Source organism: Lissotriton helveticus, chromosome 6 (assembly GCF_964261635.1).
Source record: "Lissotriton helveticus chromosome 6, aLisHel1.1, whole genome shotgun sequence".
In the NCBI taxonomy this organism is placed as follows: Eukaryota; Metazoa; Chordata; class Amphibia; order Caudata; family Salamandridae; genus Lissotriton; species Lissotriton helveticus.
Window position 1 is genome coordinate 54,095,557 of NC_136067.1, and position 23,174 is coordinate 54,118,730.

The 23,174-nt window shown below is 45.4% G+C and overlaps 1 protein-coding gene across 6 annotated transcripts in view; it reads right to left on the reverse strand.

The window, feature by feature from the left end:
• DNAH8 (dynein axonemal heavy chain 8) overlaps positions 1–16,664 on the reverse strand; it is a 10,041,960-nt gene extending 10,025,296 nt beyond the window's left edge. For all 6 annotated transcript variants that reach the window (XM_078647354.1, XM_078647353.1, XM_078647356.1 and 3 more), the window contains exon 1: positions 16,540–16,664. The gene's annotated coding sequence lies outside the window, so the exon portion shown is untranslated. The remainder of the gene's footprint in view (positions 1–16,539) is intronic.
• Between the last annotated feature and the right edge of the window lie 6,510 nt (positions 16,665–23,174).

The following is a 23,174-nucleotide window of genomic DNA, read 5'->3' on the forward strand; positions in this document are numbered from 1 at the left end:
TAGATGGTATCTGCGAAAGGGTCGCAGAACTTGAAACAAAAGGAGATGCTACCGATATTGAACTAGCGGCCCTGCAGCAAGAAAATTGTATGGCTCCACATCAGCAAGTTGATCTCCAGGCACATCTAGAGGATCTAGAGAACCGATCTCGGAGGCATAACATACGGATTCGTAATGTGCCAATCAATGAGGAAACGAAAGACCTGTTTCGCTACACGAGGGAACTCTTCAATCATATCTTGCGGCGCCCGATGGACTCGGAACAGCGACTAGATAGGGCTCATCGGGCTGGTCCCCCGCGGGCCGCGTTGGCGCCCAGCCCAATATTCTGGTCCAGGACTTTCGCACAAAAGAGGAGATCTTGCAGAGAGCCAGGCAGATGCAGTCATTGCACTTTCAGGGACAGTCCCCAGTTCTATTTCAGGACCTCTCGGCGCTCACCTTGCAGAAACGCAGACTTTTCAAGCCTGTCAAGGCCCACTTACAGCAACAGAAAATTGCCTACAGTTGGGGCCATCCTTTCCGCCTGATGTTCAAATTGGGAACAAGATGTATCAGTTGCGTTCAGTCACAGAGGCTTGTCGACTGTTGGGCAGTGATCCATCGACGGAGTAGCAGGAGACGGTGGGTCAGGGGGATGAAACAGATGACACCAGGCCCCGATGGCGGATGCAGAGGAGGCAACGAAGGGTGCGGAAGCCTTCCTCGGCAGCGATCGCGGAGGGTCAGAGAGCGGCGGTTGAGGCGGCCGCTTTGGATTCTGAGCCTCCTCAGACTGGCTGACTTATGGATTTTGCTGATGATTGCTGGTTTCATGCTGTGTTTGCTTAATACAGGGATTGTCAGTGGGAGGGGGAGCTGAGAAGTGTTTTACGGATCACCCCACTATAATACTCTTCCGGTCATCTGAGGATGAAGGACATTTTGGACTTGATGGGGTTTTTTGTTCTCGGGGTCTTAGTTGGGGTAGGTTGATCGGAAGGGGGCGGGTAGGTTCCAGGTCCACGGAAACCCTGGGGTAGGTTTTAAGGCGCTGTCCGTGTTAGATTTTGAGAGACAAGCTTTGTTGCATTTTTCCCAGCGCAGTTGGCTATACTTCATGGGCACTTACACATCTATAGTGAGCCATGCCTAACAACAAACTTAGAGTCCTGACGTTAAATGTCAGGGGGCTAAATAACTCAGTGAAGCGCAGAGCAGTTCTCTCCTTACTAGAGCACTCGATGGCCGATATCTGCCTCCTACAGGAGACACAGTTACTGCAGAAAGACTGTCACCGACTTAGGTCCAGTTGCTTCCTACTCCAGTTTTTTTCCTCTGCCTCCTCCAAAACTGCAGGGGTTGCGATACTGGTGGCCCAGCGATTTAAGGGTAAGGTTTTGCAGTAGGGAGTCGAGATACCAGGGAGGTTGTGGACCTATAGGTTCTCACTGGGTTCGTTAATCTTCACTATAGGCTCTGTTTACGCTCCCAATGAGGGCCAGGAGAAGTTTTTTCACCTTGCACTGTGAGGCCTCCAACACAACTGATCGCCATATCTTATTGGTTGGGGACCTTAATCTGGTGATGGATAATACATTAGACAGATCGTGCCAGCGCACCTCTCAGTCAGGAGTTCTCTCCGTAAATGGGTTGACTCGGTTGTGGGAGGCAGGAATGGTGGACCTCTGGCCCAGCTTTCACACCGGGGATAGGGAATATACCTACTATTCTAACGCACACAAGACCTATGCGCGACTAGATTATTTCCTGTATAAATAAACAGTGGTCCTAGACCTATTGATCAAAATAATTGACCCAATCAATCTTCGTTAAATCATTTAAACATTCAGGAGCACTTCAGCCGAATCTACTCCAATGTAAATTAATAATCTTAGGTGAAAGAACACAAAACAAGCCACTACAACCTACGACAGAGAATACAATGTATTTAATTCATTGTCTCATATTTTGAAATCATTTTTCACAATAATGAGCTATTAAGTAAAAAAAAAAAACAACAGATAGGTTGCCCAATTAGAGCGTGCAAAAAGGGGTGATCAGAGTGTTAAGTGAATGAAGAAAAGAAAGGAAATTCACAGCAATAAATATCACAAAATCACATTATTTGTCAATCGATAACGGTATTCTAAATTTGCCTTATTGAGTACCTGGCCAAACAGAAATTACAATAAAACCATTATATTCAAGATTTTAGGGGCATTTATGCCCTCAGTAAGCACTATATCAAAACAAGATTATGGTCCAAGGTAAGGAGAAAGGAGCGTCAACGTTTCGACTCGACTTAGGGCCAACCGGTCATTTGAACATGGGGCATGCGAGTCTTCATCAGGACAAGAAGAAGATGGGCAACCGAGGGGTGTCGATGACCCTACAAGAATGTAATAATAAAGGGTAGTGGCGATAATGATTTAATAAAATAAAATTTAAAAAAACAGTAAAGAGGGGAGCCTTGCGCTTACCCTAGGTTGGAAAACCAACGAGGTATGTATCCTTTTTACAATACTGCGTGCTCCTGTAAAACAAAATGTACAGTGCGTCTAGACATAATCCATTAGGTTTTTTAAAACATCCATCCAACCCATATATGAGTCACAGTGGATGAGAAATTACCTTAATTGTTGTCGGATCGATCATCCAATTAAGGCGTGGTCACAGTGTTCCATGTATGTGCCAAAGTTGGGATGATAAATACCTGAAAAGTTACAGGCAACATCAGTCCCCTGAGTTTACTCATTGTAAAACAGAATGTTGCTTAAAAATAGCCAAACAGGGTTTACCTTATCGTCTTTTAATGATCTTTTGGTAAACCCAAGATCCTGTCAACACAGTTCAGGAAGGTGTTCCATGTATGTGCCAAAGTTGTGATGATAAACACCTGAAAAATTACAGGCAACATCAGTCCACTGAGCTTACTCATTGTAAAGAAGAATGTTTGCTAATAATAGCCAAATAGGGTTTACCTTATCGTCTTTTAATGATCTTTTTGTAAATCCCAAGCTCCTGTCAACCCAGTTCAGGAAGCTGTTGTAATGAAAAGAATGGGAGGAAAAAACTCGTAAGTATTTCACTCCATTAAAATTTGCGTTAAAAATCGGCCGAAGCTCGATATCCATAAAGTGCAGTAGGGTGTTCTACTCAGAGAGCACCCGCAGCACAACAAATAGTCACAAAGCTTACCGTTTGGGCAGCGTTGTCTTACGTAGAGGAGCCAAGCCTGAGTTCTACCGGGACGCAGCAACACTGAGCTTACTTCCGCGTCCAAGTTAAAAAGTGAGACACCCCCCGCTAATGATGATCATAGAAAGCGGACTGTCCTACTAAGTTTAGAGACAGTATTAGTGCGTGCTCAACCAGCCCAGAACTTATTTTCTATAACAAAGGGACAAAACAAGGGAACTGATAGCAAAAACCCAAATTGAACTGCCAATTCATATTGCATCGTTCTAATTCTTCCGACATTCGGCGGAACAAACCGCCGCCATTTTCCTATGGGAAAAGCATTTCCAAAAATCAGTGAATACCGGACCACAGATACCGATACTTCTAAATCCATATTGAATATAACTAAAGCAGTGTCTATCGAGAAAGTTATATATTATAGACATAATTATATTCGGTTACCAGCCATTCTGGCAAATTTGCAACATTAACTGTGTATACCGTATTCTCACAATTTAATGGAAAGAAAATGTTTTTAACATAATCGGCATAATCCGGGTCCTTATTATCACACAATATGACCCTCAGAAGGAGAACCCAGTTTCACCAGCGCACGAATTTTTAGAAAGGAACCATGAAGCTAATAGGGAATTTAAAAAAATGGACTACCAATTCCTGGTTTTTCATCGTTGCCCAGGTAACTGATGTCAGACCTCAGGTACCCAGTCAGAATACTTCTTTATACATCGAGAATACAAGTAAAACAAACATTGTTTAAAAAAGTGTTGTACATTGTTGGCATATGCATAATTCCATTCCGATGTAATAACCTTATTCCATATGAGCAGCATAATTGATAGCCAATTTACCACATTACATTGTATCATAAAATATCATATTTTAGTGAAGAAAAAAGATTTTTCATGTTCTTATTCAATCCACCCCTGGGGTTGAAAGAGCAGTTTGTTATACAATAGGCATAATCACACGCCTTGACACACAGTCCTACAATGATAACAACAAAGGACCAAAAGAGGGAGTGTTGCATATCAAGATGAATACATAATATGTCTTGACATGTAATCAAACAGTAGTCCAACAATCAACAGGGTTTATGATTTTTCATATCCGGCTCATATGCTGTAGAATCCGACACTTCACTTTTTGTGTGGTCTGACCCACGTACATGAAACCACACGGGCACATAATGGCATAGATTAACCATGAGGTATTGCAGTTGGTATGATCATTCAGCTTATATGTCTGGTTGTTATGACTGAACGTGGTCCCCTCCACAGTAAGTGGGCAGGCTTTACAAGAACCACATTTCTTGTGTCCCGTTACTGCTGGGAGACCCCACAATGCGGTTTGACTTGGAAGTTGTTGTGATGGAGCCGGATACGCTGTCGAGTCCCAGGAGCTCCCTTAGTAGACCACTTTGCGAGATTTGGACACTCAGAGAATAATTTGAAGTGGTGGGTCATCGAAAAAGTAACAGCAAACCCCCGTGGTGGGGACTTGCAGAATACTTTAAACAGAAGGGAGTGTAAATGGATATACACTCTAGACACAGTCAATAAGGGCCTGGACGAATTGGAGGAGATAAACAAACAGGTGTCATTATTGAGGATATGAAAAATCATAAACCCTGTTGATTGTTGGACTACTGTTTGATTACATGTCAAGACATTATGTATTCATCTAGATAACAACAAAGGACCAAAAGAGGGAGTGTTGCATATCATTGTAGGACTGTGTGTCAAGGCGTGTGATTATGCCTATTATATAACAAACTGGCCTTAAAACCCCAGTGGTGGATTGAATAAGAACATGAAAAATGTTTTTTCTTCACTAAAATATGATATTTTATGATACAATGTAATGTGGTGAATTGGCTATCAATTATGCTGCTCATATGGAACAAAGTTATTACATCGGAATGGAATTATGCATATGCCAACAATGTACAACACTTTTAAACAATGTTTGTTTTACTTGTATTCTCGATGTATAAAGAAGTATCCTGACTGGGTACCTGAGGTCTGACATCAGTTACCTGGGCAACGATGAAAAACCGGGAATTGGTAGTCCATTTTTTGAAATTCCCTATTAGCTTCATGGTTCCTTTCTAAAGATTCGTGGGCCGGTGAAACTGGGTTCTCCTTCTGAGGGTCATATTGTGTGATAATAAGGACCCGGATTATGCCGATTATGTTAAAAAAAAACTCTTTCCATCAAATTGTGGGAATACGGTATACACATTTAATGTGGCAAATTTGCCAGAATGGCTGGTAACCGAATATAATTATGTCTATAATATATAACTTTCTCGATAGACACTGCTTTAGTTATATTCAATATGGATTTAGAAGTATCGGTATCTGTGGTCCGGTATTCACTGATTTTTGGAAATGCTTTTCCCAAAGGAAAATGGCGGCGGTTTGTTCCGCCGAAGGTCGGAAGAATTAGAACGATGCAATATGAATTGGCAGTTCAATTTGGGTTTTTGCTATCAGTTCCCTTGTTTTGTCCCTTTTTTATAGAAAGTAAGTTCTGGGCTGGTTGAGCATGCACTAATACTGTCTCTAAACTTAGTAGGACAGTCCGCTTTCTATGATCATCATTAGCAGGGGGGTGTCTCACTTTTTCACTTGGACGCGGAAGTAAGCTCAGTGTTGCTGCGTCCCGGTAGAACTCAGGCTTGGCTCCTCTACGTAAGACAACGCTGCCCAAACGGTAAGCTTTGTGACTATTTGTTGTGCTGCGGGTGCTCTCTATGAGTAGAACACACTACTGCACTTTATGGATATCGAGCTTCGGCGGATTTTTAACGCAAATTTTAATGGAGTGAAATACTTACGGGTTTTTTCCTCCCATTCTTTTCATTACAACAGCTTCCTGAACTGTGTTGACAGGAGCTTGGGTTTACCAAAAGATTATTAAAAGACGATAAGGTAAACCCTGTTTGGCTATTTTTAAGCAACATTCTGTTTTACAATGAGTAAGCTCAGGGGACTGATGTTGCCTGTAACTTTTCAGGTATTTATCATCCCAACTTTGGCACATACATGGAACACTGCCCACCCCTTAATTGGATGATCGATCCGACAACAATTAAGGTAATTTCTCATCCACTGTGACTCATATATGGGTTGGATGGATGTTTTAAAAAACCTAATGGATTATGTCTAGACGCACTGTACATTTTGTTTTACAGGAGCACGCAGTATTGTAAAAAGGATACATACCTCGTTGGTTTTCCAACCTAGGGTAAGCGCAAGGCTCCCCTCTTTACTGTTTTTTTTTTATTTTATTAAATCATTATCGCCACTACCATTGGGTAATACCTCCCTTTATTATTACATTCTTGTAGGGTCATCGACACCCCTCGGTTGCCCATCTTCTTCTTGTCCTGATGAAGACTCGCATGCCCCAGGTTCAAATTACCGGTTGGCCCTAAGTCGAGTCGAAACGTCAACGCTCCTTTCTCCTTACCTTGGACCATAATCTTGTTTTGATATAGTGCTTACTGAGGGCATAAATGCCCCTAAAAATCTTGAATATAATGGTTTTATAGTAATTTCTGTTTGGCCAGGTACTCAATACGGCAAATTTAGAATACCGTTATCGATTGACAAATAATGTGATTTTGTGATATTTATTGCTGTGAATTTCCTTTCTTTTCTTCATTTACTTAACACTCTGATCACCCCCTCACCCCCTTTTGCACGCTCTAATTGGGCAACCTATCTGTTGTTTTTTTTTTTTTTTTTTTTACTTAATAGCTCATTATTCTAAAAAATGATTTCAAAATATGAGACAATGAATTAAATACATTGTATTCTCCGTCGTAGGCTGTAGTGGCTTGTTTTGTGTTCTTTCACCTAAGATTATTAATTTACATTGGAGTAGATTCGGCTGCAGTGCTCCTGAAGGTTTAAATGATTTAACGAAGATTGATTGGGTCAATTATTTTGATCAATAGGTCTAGGACCACTGTTTATTTATATCGTAATATACCCAGGTCCATACCTTGTGGGCTACCCCATTGTCTTAATGGTTAGATTATTTCCTGGCCTCCACATCACTCCGGGCACTCACGACGGGTGTGGACATTGGTACTGCCTCCCTTTCGGATCACGCGCCAGTGGTTGTAAAGTTTTCCCTCCCGCCGGTTACGCGAGTGACGCGGAGCTGGAGGCTGCGAGAACCACTGCTGCACCGTAAAGAGGTGGTGGTGAGACTTACGGGGGTCATTGCAGATTACCTTGCTCATAATAGCAATGCAGACACTACACTAGCGACGCAATGGGCAGCGCTAAAAGCGGTGCTTCGGGGAGAGATCATTGCGATCTCGGCGCAGGGTCTGGAGGCAGCTTAAGGCCATGCGGATGCAGTTGTCTGCGCTAGATCAGGATCGGGCTGAATATGCAGCCTTGAGACTGAAACACAAGTACTACACTGGCGGGGATAGGTGTGGGCGTTTGTTGGGTAACAAACTGCGCGAAGCAACGCAGCGACACACTGTACAGGAGATTGTCCCACTGGGAGGTGGGCGGGTTACGGAAGATGCCGATATAGCGGCGGCCTTTAGTGACTTTTATGCCTCTCTTTAAGCCGCATCCTCAATCGAGTCCTCCGCCGGGGAGTCATTTCTTGCGTCAGTCCCCCTCCCTCCCCTTACAAAAGAGCAGGCAGACATATTGGAGCAAGATATCCGGCCTCAAGAGGTTATTGCAGCCATCTCGTGTCTAAAGTTAGCAAAAGCGCCGGGCCAGATGGTTTCCCAGCCAGTTTTTATAAAGCGTTCTGCTCGCAAGTGTCCCCCCCTTCTGACGGCACTCTTTAATACATTCTCTGCGCAGATGTGCGATTCCAAGAGATCTGCTGGACACTACCATCTCCGTTATCCCCAAGCCCGGGAAAGATCGCTCGCAGTGTGGGGCATACTGCCCAATATCCCTCCTTAATGTCGATCTTCCGCCCCTGATGAATGGTCTGATAGATCCGGATCAAGCCGGGTTTATTCCGGAGCATCAGACCGCTGATAATACCAAAAGAGCCCTACATCTGATAGAGAAAGTCATGCGTACCCCTGGCGAGTTCATGATGTTAGCGATTGATGCTGAAAAAACTTTCGATCTGGTCCACTGGCCTTATCTGGAACAGGTTCTAGTGAAGGCAGGAATTGGGGAGAAGTTTTGCTACCTAGTCATGAATTGCTACAAGTTCCCAACTGCGACGGTCCGGGTCAACGGCTGTACATCACCCCGGTTCTCTATTGAGCGGGGAACGAGACAGGGGTGCCCTTTGTCGCCCCTGCTCTGTGCCCTATATATGGAGCCGCAATCCGAAAGTGCAGGGGATTAAATTTGGCGCCTATCAGGTCTGGCACAAAGCCAATCGCTCCCTTAAGTGGGAAGGGAAGATCACACAGGCTACGCCCCTCTGGAACTCTGAACGTTTGGGTAGTCTTTGGAAGTCTAAGGGTTTCGACAAATGGGATCTCATTGGAATTTCCTGAGTTGGGGATCTCTGGGGTCAGAATGGTGTTTTCCCTTTTGAAACTTTGCAGGAACGTTATCAATTGCAGGGGAGTGAGAGGTTTTGCTACCTTCAGATTAGGCATGCGCTGCTTGCTGGTATTCCCCGAGACACGACGCTCCCAGAGGCTTCCCCGTTGGAGGATCGAGTGTTAGACGGTCATCTTCCAACTAAAACGATCTCCTTGATTCATAAAAAGCTGGTTAATCACACGGAGGATCCCTTGGTGGTACTTAGGGACCAATGGACGGCAGATGGTTTGATTCTGGATGACGAGGACTGGAGGGAGGCCGTGGCCTCTCCGAGGGTCGTTGCAATTCAGATGAGGCTCCTACTAGTTCAGTTGAAGATACTTCACCGATGCTATGTTACCGGTCCACGGTTGGTGCGAATGGGCTTGGCTGTGAGTGACGCGTGCAAGAGGGGATGTGGCGAGTCTGGAACGTTCTTTCATATTTTGTGGGACTGTGCCTTTATTCGGGGGGTATTGGTCTGCTATACATGCCACGGTACGCGAGGTGTGGGGTGTGGGCTTTGAGTTGGAGACGCGGAGGTGTCTTCTGAATGTTTGGGATCCAACTGACCTCTCGTCCCAAGGAAAGGTGTGGGCCACACTGGCATGTGGTATTGCCAAGCGTAATATTGCTCAGTTGTGGGGGGCGAATCAGCCACCCACTATTGGGAAATGGATGGAAGATCTGGATTGGTGCATGTTTAGAGAGTGGGCAGTGTATGTGGCTAGGGGGAGGCCCAAGAAATGGGGCAAGATCTGGGGGCCCTGGAATGTTTATAGGGGTGATGTATGCGCTCCACCTGCGATACCGGATGACCCAGTAATGTCGGAAGACCCTTGAAACCCGTAGATTGTTATTTCTGTTGATTGTTCGCACAGAAGGACATATATGTATGTAAATATGTGTGAAGGAACGCCAGTGTATTTTTTTTTCTTTTTTGTATGTGTTTATGATTTCCTCTGTGTGTTTCAATAAAAAGAATTTATAAAACAAATTTGGCGCCTATGTACACTCCATTAGTCTGTATGCAGACGATGTGCTTCTTTCCCTATCCCAACCTCGAAAGTCACTGCCGGCGTGTCTCGACACTCTTGATGGGTTTGCTCGAGCGGCGGGCTTCAAAGTCAACATGAGTAAGTCAGTAGCTTTAGACATTTCTCTGGAATGAAGTGCGCGCGAATTCCTGCAGAAGACTTTTCCCTTTCATTGGTCGTCTGACGCCATCTCATATCTGGGGATTCAGCTAGCGCCTACACTGCATGACAGTGCGTATTAATTATGCGCAGGTACGTCAGAAAATCAGGCAAGAGTTGGGCATATGGAGGCATTTCCCTTTGTGCTGGTTGAGAAAGGTGGCAGCAATAAAGATGACGATCTTGCCACAAATTCTTTATTTATTCCGCACCATCCCGTTGTATCCCCCTGTAGGCTGGATTCGCCAGACACAGTCTGAACTAGCTCAGTTTATCTGGAACGGCATAAAACCGAGGATGAAGCTCAGACTTGCTACACTCCGTCCTGAAAAAGGGGGCCTTGGCTTCCCAGACTTGCTTCTTTATTTTCAAGCGGCACAGCTGCGCTACTTGGTTGAGTTGAGCAGATGGGAATCTGAGAAGCATTGGCTTTTCCAAGATCAAGCGGTCGCTGGTCGCCCTCTGCAAGAAGTCCCCTTTCTACGCCGGCAGCATAGACCCCCCCAACCTATATGCATCATATATCACTAGGGTCCCGCTAGAAGTGTGGGATAGTACCAACGTCAAACACGAGCTTACCTCCTTTTCGTCGCCCCTCACCCCATTGATGGATAATCCGGACTTCGGACCCGGGCAGGACAATGTAGCGTTTGCAAAATGGCGTCCTGCAGGATGTCGGTTTTTGTACCAACTTTACGCGGGAGGAGGGGTATTAACGTTTGAGGCATTTTGGCAGGCGTACGGCCTACCAGAGTCGGAGAGGCTTAGATACTTAAAGGCCCGGCACAGGGAGCTCAATGGCCAGGTACGCGCAGAGGCCGATAGACATCTGCGGCCGTTTGAATATTGGCTAATTACACGGAAAAATGATAAAAAACTAATTCCAGACCTATACCAAATGCTACAGGTCAGGTACTTGCATATTTATAATTCAGGGAAGGCACGGTGGGAGAGGGAGTTGGGTCGGACGCTTAACCACAAAGACTGGAAGGGTATTTATTATCAAGCTCGACACTCCGCGTACCATATGGGGCTGACAGACACCCTCACTAAAATAGCATCATATTGGTATTACACACCGGACATGCTGGCGCGGATGTGGGGAGTCAGGCACCCTAGTGCACTTGCTTTGGGAGTATGTTCCGCTTCAGGGATACTGGAAGCAAGTCCTGGACGAGGTAGATACACATTGCAACACAGAAATACCACGGTTCCCTCGGTTTTGCTAGAGTTGCCAACCCCCATCACATATCCGCTACGCGCCCGTAGGGGCCGTTTAATAGCCATCGCACTGGGCTCTGATCTCCAGAATATTCTGACACACTGGCGCACCACACATACCCCCACGTTTCAGGGATGGTTACACCGTTTGTAGCATGTCTTGGGCATGGAAAAGCGGTCGTTGACCTTGGCAGGTGAAGGTGCTAAGTACTTAGAGCTCTGGCAGCCTTTCCTGTCGCTGCTTGCCACAGAGTTTCGAGAGGTTACATGTCCCCGCTACATCGCTTGCTGCGCCTATCTGATGTGGACAAATAAGGGACTGCTTGATGAGAGGTTATTTTTGTGGGCAGAGGGTTATGGACCTGGAACATGGGTGGTGGGAGGGAGGTGGGGCAGGGGTGGAGGGGGGGCTTTTTTTTTTATTTCTGTTTGTTTTCAAAGAAGTTTGTCTGCAGCTATAGTGTGTCCAGCCGTTGAGCTGGCTTCATAATAAGTCATGGCTCTGTTCCTTCTTTTTTCTAAGCGTATGATTTTATGGTGAGATAAGGGGACGGGCTATGCGGCTAAGAGCTGTTATTGTGTGTGTTCCTTGAAAAAAACAATAAAGAGATTTAATCCTAAAGCACACATTGACTTTTTTCATCAGGCACTGTAGATTTCCCTGCAGGCTAGTCCGACCCTGGAGGGGGGACGGGGGGCGGGGAGAGTAAGAATTGATGAGGGAGAGGAAAGTGCTGAGAGCTCGAAAGGGAGTTGAAGAGTTAGAGGGGAAAGAAGAACCAAATGAAGTATGGTGCAAGATGCAAAGGGAGGAGGGATAAAAAACGAAAGGGGTGAGATTGGTAGACAGGGTGAGCAAAAAGACAGAAAAGGAAGAGGAAAGGGGAGCAGGTGAGGGCAAAATGAATGTAAATGTAAATGTAAATGTTTTTGAGCTTGTAAAGCGCATTGCTACCCGTCCATAGGTTTCCTGGCGCTGTATAACTCTGGGGAACCCCTCCTGGCTTTCCCTGTGAGTCCCCAAGGTGGAGCCAGGCATCCCCGGAATTGGTGGGGCCGTTGTGGAGATTAGGCAAGCTAATGCCCAGAGTTGCCGAGTGGAACCCCTGATTAGAGTAAGCACCGAAGCGAGAATTATCGAGTCCGCTGACCAAGGTCCACGACCCTGCCGCGACGGGAATTGAAACCTGGTCCCGGGCCTGCCGCCTCTAACCAGTGAGCCACACTACTCCACATGAAGGAAATAAGTAGTGGGTAAAAGAAAAGGGAGAAGCTCGATCAGAGGGAAGGGGTTGGAGTTTAGAGGTGTATTAGGATTAGGAACAAGAGAGAGTGAAGACTGTGCTCGAGTGTGACCAGTTTAAGCATAGTCTTCCTGACTGGGGCCCAAAGTATCCAAATCTTTACACTCAGCTTGTGAATTAGGACTGCGAGCTGTTTTCATGGGATGTGTTCCATCTCATCCTTTGATATTCTATACTTCTTCCAACATTTCAGGAAAGTTACAGCTATGTAAAGGACTATCTATACACTACGGTCTCTCAAACAAGCATTAGTAATGCAATAGGTCTCGCATTTATGCGAGTTTAAGCTATTGCCATTGTAAATGACAATGTCTTATTTATGTTTTAAAAACGAAAACAACAATAAAAGGCATAGCTATTTGCAATGTCAATAGTTCAAACTTGCGTAAATGCTAGACCTATTGCATTGCAAATGCTCGTCTTCCTTTTCTTCGGCAGTGCAATTAGCCCGCTGTGGATTTTTGATGTCTTCCGACAATCTACATAGTTAATAATCATTTTAGCTGTCATATCTTGTGAATGTGGAAAAAGCATTAACGCCATTTGTGATACAGCGCTGCCAGGCATACTAGGCAAGTACCGGTCAAGAATTTCCTCTCAAAGGCAGCTGCACGACTTTGCCACACTCCAAGAGCAGATATTGGTAAAAGCCACTAGCTTTTTAATCACTTTTGTAAGGAGAGAAACTGGACACCATCAATGATTTTAAAAAAAAATAGTGCAGTTTTCTATAGTTAATTAAAATCACTAAATAGGCTTTTCATTGTCAGAAAGTATCTTAGAGAGTAAAAGAATTGCGTATATACATCAAAGCTATGTTCAATGTAATGATTTCTCCAATTGCATCTTTACAGCAATTCATTAATCGTGCATATACAATACAGGAAATAAGGTAGCAGGGTGGGTTTATAAACATTGGTTTTCTCAGCTTTCTGTCTAGCATGTAAGCAAGCAGAGTGCGGAGGGACTATTTGGATAATCACTATAAAACACTTATAAGGTCCCAAAGGCGAGACTTATTGGCTATGCCAATGCTTGTTTAGTGTTAAATTTTCAGCAGCATTGATCTGTGATCATGTAATTCGTCTGGTTCATGTCTACATACCTGTGGTGTGATAGGTTTTTGATTTGTTTTGGTTTGTGAAATGCTTCATATAGAGTTGATTATGCAGGGATTGCCTCCAGAGAAGGGCCATGCCTGGAATGTCTTAGTTTTGCTTCTGTCTTTGAATTTATATCATTCTTTTTGTTAAGAACTGATGTTTGCATTTCCAAATTGTACTTTAAAGCTGATATTTGGGTCCTAATCACAAGTGGTGTCTGGTATCCTAGTTTGTAAGCATGGTGTTATTTGCGGTCTGAAACTGTCAAAATGTTCTTAGTTTGAGTAGAAACACAGCCCTGGTACACAGTAAAATCAGTGTAGCTCAGCGCTCTATAGTGAGAGATTAGTGTTTATTATTCTACCTTCCTCTCCCATGTAGATTCTCATTCATATTTATTAATGCGGATTGAAAAATCAATTAAGTGAAATGTTAAAGTGAAGGAAGGTGCTTTGAAAAGGAACAGTCCATGTTAAATTACATTTTCTGAACTGACTGTATCAATTGTGATAAGCTGAATGCCAGGGTGTGGCGCTAAATGTTGATAGATAAAGGCTTGGGAGTGGTAATGGAGAAAGGATGATTAGCGATGCAGTGTCAAAAAAATGCAGCTAAAGTTGTGCGCTTTTAGTGAGACAGATCAGAATAGTGCAGAGATGCTACCAGAAAATGAATGTTACAGTGCGTCATGAAACCAGTGCTCATGTAAAGCACTCCAATACCTATGCCTCAAGATCGCACTGTGTAAAAACTGTAAATAAAACTGAATTTTACCATACGGAATGAAAACTGTGCTCATGTAAAGCACTCTAATACCTACTGGTCGAGATTGTACTGAATAAAACTGCAACAAAAACAAGGGAAAGTGAAAGAGTGCCATGTGCGCTCTTGTAGGCACGCCACGTTGTAGGCACGCCGCCTTGAGAATGCACATGGGCGTGGCCTGCGGCTCATGTCCAGTGGCGGCGTCTGCAGACTTCGCCATACCCGGATGGGTGCGGCCCAGGGAGGGGTGCGGCCCAGGGAGGGGTGCAGCCCAGGGAGGGGGCGTCCAAAGCAAAAACACATGGCAGCTGAATTAGAATTGCTAGATGCTCTTGCGCTGGATCACAAGGAACCGTCACCTGTATCACCGTCATAACCGCTTCGCCAAACCCAGAAGCCTTTCTTCCACCCTGCGCACCAGCTAGGCTAGGGGGCATGGAGAATACGAAGCTTCAGTTTCCACCCCCGCCGCAGGTTTAAAGAAGACTCGGAGGTAAGAACCCCAAAAGTACTGCTACTGATCAGGGGGAAGGGAAAGTGAAAGTAATGCTACATGAGGCTTGCGAGGACTTGCCTCGGAAGTGGGACAGGAGATGTGCACACAGAGTGACTGTGCGTGCGTGTGCACAAGCTCCAATCGCCCCTGCGCGTGCCCATCTCCTGTCACACTTCCGAGGCAAGTCAGCAACAATAGATCTCGCTGGCAACAGCGCTTTGTGCTGCGCCGCCAGGTGCGAGACCTAAAAAGAGCAATTTTTGCCAGACTTAGCTGCCTTATTCCACTCATTATAAAGTGTCTCTCAGAGCGTTATCAGTAAGGCACTGCAGGCACAATGCAAATAAAAACTTGGAAGCTCTGTGAATCATTTAGAATAACATTTTTGTGAATAATTAGTTCTGAATTACCCATTTCTTCCAGTTCCAAAATATTTAGGGGCATAGTGAGCAATGTTTTTGAGATTCTACCCTATCCACATGCTTTGCACAAAAGTTACATGTCACCACCTTCCTTATTCTGTCCCTCTTGGAGGCCAGAAGGTGATCACATATTGGACTACATTGTGGTTCTGTGTGTCTGAATGAAGAACACATTGAACATTATTATAGCTTTTATGCTAAATCCTTCTCATAACCCCTAAACCACCCATAGATTTCTGCTAAACTGTGCCCCCTCACTCCTATTAACATTCCCAATATTAAATGTTGGGAGATCTGCAATATCTTCTTCTACACAAAGGAACTCCTCTATTAATATACATCAATTGTCCTGCCAGACGCTCAAGGGCCAGTGCCGATAAACAGGAGGGATTGAGAAACTCTTAAGGCCACATGCCCCTTCCACAAACCTAGTACTATTCAATGCACTCTAATAATTTCATTCTAATTATTCACAACAAAGTTACTGCCAATTGTCATTAATCTGATACTACTAACAAGCACTGGTAAAAACCGACAGGTTTGGCTTGTTTCAGGCATATGTTCATCGGCGTTGGCTATGTCTGCATGCAGTAGTAGAAAAATCACAGAGAGGCGCCTAAATACTGGTCATTTCTTAGATTTACTTCGATGTCACAAATTTTGACTCTAGTGTGTCACTCGTATGCCAACTAAAACCATAGTAATATTACACATAAGAAAAAAGAACAGATGATTTACGGAACACTGAGCAAATCAAACATTTCTGTTTTATATACCTAACACTTGACCCAAAGCGCTTTACATGAGTACCAGCTGCATTACAGACAGACACATTCATTTTTGTTAGGCACGCCGAGATGGAGTGATTTCCCTCGAATCACAGGATTTTGAGCATCTCTGCTGAGACTCGAACCCGTTTCCCCAGCTTCGAGGTCAACGGGTCTGGCCGTTAGGCCACATCCTCCCAATTCACACCCCCAGTCACAGATCTAGGGTTAATCGGATATCCATCATTTGTGTTTTTGGCTCACCACGCTACTCCTAGTTTGGACCTAGCCATATTCAAATCAGTCTTGACCCTGCTCCCTATGGGAACAGCCCATGCCGAACTGCCAGGCCAGGTCCTCCCTGGACCGAAAACAAGCTGAAAACTTGAAAGCTATGGTGTTGTAACCAGGGAGCTCCAGACAATACACTATTGGATTACTTCCTGTATGCGGATTGAATTATTCACTAAACAAACAATAACCTGCCCCTCCTATTAATTAGTTGAGACGCCCGGACACTTAAAATAACACCATCCCGCCGACCTTACCTCGTACGTCCTCAGCTGGAGCCAGCGCTGCAGCCTCAGGCTTCCGAACACGGCACCAGCCACAAGTGCGCAACAGCTCCCTCAGGCGGCGTCAACGACGCAGAACGCCCGCGCGCACTGCGGAGGGATCCGGTGGAGAGCAGCTCACTACGAGTTGTGGGAGACATAAATAGTTCCGGCACGTTTCGACAACTTTCTTCTAATACAGGCTATTTCGTTGTACGTGTTGCAAAAAAACAGAAAAATATTACTTCATCTTAAACATAATCTCCGCTACTGACAAGAGCTTAGAGCCGTATTCGTTAAAACAAAAGGTTACGCGGAAGATTACACCGAGGGGACGCAACTTCCTCAAATGAGGGTCTGAGATTTTTTAGGCGGATCAGTCTGTAAATTTTGACAGATGTCGCCTTGACAAAAATAATAATTATAAGGGATTAAAAGGTTGAAACGATTGGAGTCTATGTCTATATTTAATAACCTTTTAGCGCCGATACGGAAAATATCGGAGGATCTGGATGCAAGACTTGACGCTGTTCTACTGATAATATCCTGTCATCCCATTGCAAAGGAGTCTGTGGGAGGCGGGTACATTGGCCCTGCTATGCCTTCCAAGTTGCCAGTGACTGATAGAGGGACACCAGACACAGACACAGGGGGCCCGCTAGTAGTGCCTGGCTGCTCTACTCAGGTGCCCCTTGAACTCCAAAACACTCAAACCATTCAAAACATTGGGCACCAGGAACAAAGGGCAATCAAAGGGGCATGGACCTTAGGCTCGACTTGTAATCCACCTTATGTGGTACAGGCGGGGGAGACGGCTCAGGTAGTCCCCCCTCAAGGGGCATCACTATCAAGGGGGCGTGTACCCAATATGTCTGTCTGAATTTATTTTATAAAGCCCCCAGCCAACAGTCATAGATTTGCCCCCGGAAGCAGCACCTTTGGCTATTGTCTTAGTGGGAGTCCCTCCGATCATACAGAGAAGCAAGGAATCTTCATTGAATTTGGTACATGAGGTTACTCACTGGTGTAATGCGAATATTGTGAATGGCCATCGGATATCCCCGAACAATATTATGGCTAGAAGAGTGGGCTGGGTGGGGCACAGGGTGGAGAAAAACATTGAGGGGTACTGTTTGATAGTCAACATGAGACACCCTATCCAGGTTAATGTGCTACAGATTGTGAGCATAAGGGAAGCTCTAAAACAATGATTAGGATTGCCCCCCTTCAGTACTTTTTACCACCTGCTAATCTTTTTCCCTCAAAGATCCCCTGGCTTCAGGTACCTAGTACGTCTAAACCAACCCAGATTAGTAATCCTAGGTTGGTCCTACCTTTAGCCAACAGATTTGAACCCTTGCAGAGCTTACAGGGGTTGATGGTGTAGATTGTCAGTCATCATTCGAGGTTTAGCCACAGGGGACAATATCACAGGACTATGCTGCCAATACCACTCCCTTATCTGGAGAATCAGAATTTGCTCCACCACTTAGCCCAGTTACTTGTCCAGCTACTATTAGTGTCCTACTTCCTAGGCCAGCCCTTACTGGAGCCCGTAACAATCTTTTTTCATGGAAACCAGAGCCTGCTCTCCCTTTTAATATACTACCTTCTAGGGTAGACCATGCCTGTCTGAGGATACTCTCGTGGAGCGTCGCAGGTTTGGGGACAAAGAGAGAGGCAGAGGACTGTTTAGGGCCCTACAAGAGACATAGGATACTGGTGAGAGATTTTTATCTGGACGTGTTTACCTCATTTGTTCATCATGCAATTCCCTCGATAGCGAGACGTGCTAGGGGAGGCCCTCTTTTATTGGTTTCTCTTGATTGAGGTTGCAAGATGAGCCGATTAGAGTGTCATTCTCCCCATAGGTTAGCAGTAGAGCTGATTTTTAAGAATCGCTACCCGTTAATAGTAGTACATTTCTATAATTCTATCACTAGATCTTCCACGATAGAACACTTAGCCACCCTGGAGGGTTTCTTTTGACACCTAAAGAAAAAGTAAATGTACTTATTTTGAGATCTTAATTTTGTACAACTTTGATGCCCATCAGTGCAACCTTAACTGCATCCCAACTAAGGCTTATGGGGATTCTTTACCTTTAACCATACATTTTGAACACACAGAGTCAGGCACATTCATAGAAGGGCTTCTCTCAGCAAACAATTTGTATTGTCTAGAGCAAACAGGGGGGAACACTCCTGATTCCATCTTTACCGGCAGGGGATGCTCTAGTATCATTGATTTTATAATGATCTCTGCATCCTTAACTCCTGTATGCTATAATTTGAGTGTTTTCTGGAGGAACTATATGGACCATAACCCCCTTATACTCGATCTATTGTACTCATCTGCCTTTTACAAAGTAGAGAGTAGGGGTATCTCCAATTCTGATATCAGCACCAAGGACCAATCACATAGACTGAAGTGGACAAAGGTGGTACCGGAAAGGATCTTAGATAACCTGTGTGCGGAGTGTGCAGTTGAGGTCTCAGCATGCATGGACATCAATGTACAGGATAGAACCGTACTAGACTCCTTTGGAACACTGACTAACCAGATAGCTACCAACCTAACTGTCCCATGCAGGGGTGATGTGTGAGAAGTTGGCCTGATATATGATGCTCACTAGTTCTAGTGATCACCTTGTATCAGTCCAAACAACCCTTATGGTGATTGGTTGTAAGTCAACCTTATAGACCAGCTATCCTAATGGTAGCATGGACAAAGCAGTCTTAGGCTAAACTTTTTTGGCATGCCAGCTGTTTTACCACATATAACCCCTTGAATACCAGATGAAAGGACACCACACAGGTTGTTATGAAAATAAACAATATATTTATTAATAACAAACACCTCTGAACTCTTTATGAGATCAGAGGGCTAAGCACATGACAATCTCTCAGGAAAAATACGATAAGTTGCACAAAATTACAATGGTGCCCTAGGGGCACGGTAAACCATATACTAAGTAAATGGTATAAGGAAATCGATAGAAGGAATGGAGCTGTCCAGAGGCTGTAGGATCGCTGGGACTACACTATCCTAACTTTAGGTAAGTAATAGGAGGCCCACGGGACGCGTGAGCAGAGTGTGAACTCACACGCGGGATGCGTAACAACGTCTATGGACAGTACAGTTCAAGAAAAAGGTGAGTACGGACAATCCTGACTGGTTAGGACTTAAACGACTGTGAATCTGGGCACTAGGAGAGTTAATCTACCCTTGAGCACCGAAATGCTCTTGTTACCTCACCCACGGGCTGCGTAGGTGCGAAGTCGTGTCGGGTTTCTGCGTTGAAGTCTATGGAGCCAGGAAGAAAAGATGCTGCAGGCGACCAGGAGGAAGATGTCCGGTGTGATCCAAGGGTGGATCAGGGATGCTGAAGACCTGAAATCAGAGGGGACAATGTTCAAAGTCACTAGCCAGTGACTGGAGTGGAACCAGGAAGGAACCAGATGTTCTCGACGCGATAAGGTGAAGAGTGGACGCTTGTCTCTGCAGCCACGTGGACCAGGAGGTGTCTTCGACGACCAGGATGGAGGCAGGAGCTATCCCACGCAGGCTCTCGCTGTCGGCGGTGTCGGATCCGGATTTGGAGTCAACAGGCCTTGGTAAAGGCAACCCACGCGGTGAGTGGAAACGGTATCTGGAGTTGACCTGGAGGGTCCAGGGTGCTCCTCTTTTGGAAGGGAGCAAGGGCCAGTCTGGAGCAACCAGACTAGCAGTGTAGTTTTCAAAGATCGTCGTCTAGGAGGTCACTAGCCAGCAGGCAAGTGACCAGACAACGCGTCGAGCAGCAACCAGGCAGAAGGGCCCCACGCAGATCTCGTGGATGCTGGAGGGCTGATCTTCGGTGCAGGAGCTGCTCGTGGCTGGGGCTTCTCAATCCCCAAAGCACTTGGTTGAGTTTACCTCAGAAATCGTGCTGGAAGCGAAGTGCAGTTTCTCCAAGATGGCCGGTCCCACGTGTCTCGTCGCACCCACGGATCTCAGCTGTGCTGCAGATGTGAGTTGAGGTCGGAGAGGTCTGGGAATCCGGGTCTTGTCGGGTTCTGAAGTCTGGATCTTCGAGGGAAGACAACAAAGTGAAGCCGCTGGACGCTTGATGGTGCCTGCAGTTGCAGTGTGGACCCTCCTTGCCCACAAGGGAGATTCTTCAGTCTTCTGTGGAGCAGAACGTCGAAGTCCAGAGTTTCTTCTTGTAAAGTTGTTCAGGATAATCTGTTTTGGAATGGGACCAGCTCCTACCTTTATCCTGCTAAAGGGGGCTGTACTACGACTAGGTCCCTCCTATGGGTGGGACCAGGAAGGGGGGAGGTTACACCCCCTATCCTTTGTCCGGTTTCGCACCAGAGCTGGGGCTGGAGTGCCCCAGCAACTGGTTTGAACCGGTGTATGCACAGGGACACCAGGCATGTCTCATTCCTTTCAGGCCTCCCTACCTCAATACACAAAATCCTGTCTGGGGTGGTGCTAGCACCTCCCAAGGCAGGAAACCCTTTGTCCAAGCCTCCCTCGCTGGAAGGACTCCCAGCAGCAGGAGGTCAGACTTGTGTTGTGGTGGCAGCATCCATTTTGTGATGCCAAGGCTCGAGTTAATTTTAACCGGGGTTCACAGTTACATACATGTCGTGTCCCTCTAGAAGGGTGGAATGCTACCCCCGTCGCCAGAACTGGCAAGGGGGTAGTATTCTAATTCATATGACACCTTACTCGACATGTTTTGATAATGCTATACCAAAGTTAGCAATAACCGCGAGGATTATAATGCACTTAAGAGTATATGGTATAGCGTTATCATGGAACAGCTATTAGGACTTGGTTCCGCAAGCTGCAGACGGGCTCAGCTCATGCCAGAGCACCATCTCACATAATTCCATGCACTCTGCCTTCAGGATTGATAAGGCCTGCCATAGGAGTGACTGATAGGAGTATATGTGTCCATTTTGGGGTTAGATATAGGTATACTATATCTATAGCAAAGGGTGATTACACCACCTTGCCCCAGCTGTCTTAGCAGCCAGTTGTGTCAGTTTGGATGGCCAGCCAGGGGTGGTATAATACATGCTGCAGCCCTGGGTACACCTATGCCCTGGGTACCTAAGGTACACTGTACAGGGACTGATAAGGTGACTCAGTATCCAATTAGATATGTACCTAGGGTACATGGAGTCCATTTTAACAGAGAGAGCAGGAAGCCTCTGGTCCTGAATAGCAGGGTCCCAGGCCAACTAAGTCAAAAACCAGCAAAACACTAGGCAAACAGTTGGGGGTAACCATAGTCAGATATCCACCTTCCTACATGATGGACCTAAAGTGAAGAGGTGGTTCAATGGCACCTGTTCTACTGCCCACAGGAAGTTAAAGTTGCCTCTTAAAAAAAAAAACAAGAGACAAGAGTGAGATCAGGGCCTGCAGGGGGGTCTATAAGGATGCAATCCAGGAGAGGAATAAAGCCATTAGGGAAAAGGCATTGGGAAGATCTTGGCCAAGCAAGTACATTCTCGGATAGTAACAAGTTTTGGGTGGTGGTTAATAGCCTGCTTTTTTTTGAAGACTGTAAATGTAGCACAGATTGCATATAGCCCCAGAATGGTGGGTTGAGTATTTTGGGGGCATGTATAGTGGTGGTGATCTGGTGGGGATGGAGATATAAAGGGGAGCCTAGCCTAACTTTGGCACCACTTCATTTTATTGCTACTGATGTTCATAGAGGTATCCTTGCTACAGCTGGGAGAAAGGCATCGAGCCCGGATGGGGTACCAGCTGACCTGTATGAGGCAGACCTCCAGGTCTGGGCTACAATATTGGCACAGGTTTTTTATGCGGTTATCACATTTGGTTTTCCTCCGTCATGGGCGAAGGCTATTATTATCCCAGTTTTTAAAAAAGGTTCAAGGGATGATCCTGCCTGTATAGACCTATTTCGTCTTGGATTCTGCTGCTACAATCATGGAGAAGGTCATCTTGAACCATCTATCATTGTGGTCAGATAATTTTAACGTTATTAGTGATTTACAGTTTGGTTTTACGCAAGGGAGAGAGACACTTGATCAATGCATTAATTTGAACCTGGTGATCGGGAAGTACACTATAGCGAAGAGAGGTACCTCGCTTATGGGATTTATGGACTTAACGTCGGCTTTTGATCGAGTCAACCGATTTAAATTGTGGCAGATCCTGTGGGAGTTGGGTACGGACCCTAGTCTGGTATCCTTTTTACATTATGCCCATAATAACACCACAGCTGCAGTAAGGTTCAAGGAAGATGGCAGTTTGACCGACCCCTGGGTGGTCAAGCGAGGGGTACGTCAAGGGTGCATTTTGGCCTCTCTGCTATTTACATTTTATATAAACAAATTTGGAGACCTCCTCCTAGTCAGTACTGTAGACATCCCAAGAGCAGGGGCCAAACTGGTCCCTGCAGTACTGTACACAGATGATGCAGTGCTGTTTGCAAGGACAGCTGTAGGCCTCCAAAACCTTTTAGCTGTTTTTGTTGGTTTTAAGGAGTCACTTGACTTAGCAACAAATTTCTCAAAATCTCATACCATGACAATGTGTAGCAAAATGGCTGCTAAGAGCAAGTTTTTCTGCAGGGGGGTAGAACTGTCGAAAGTGTC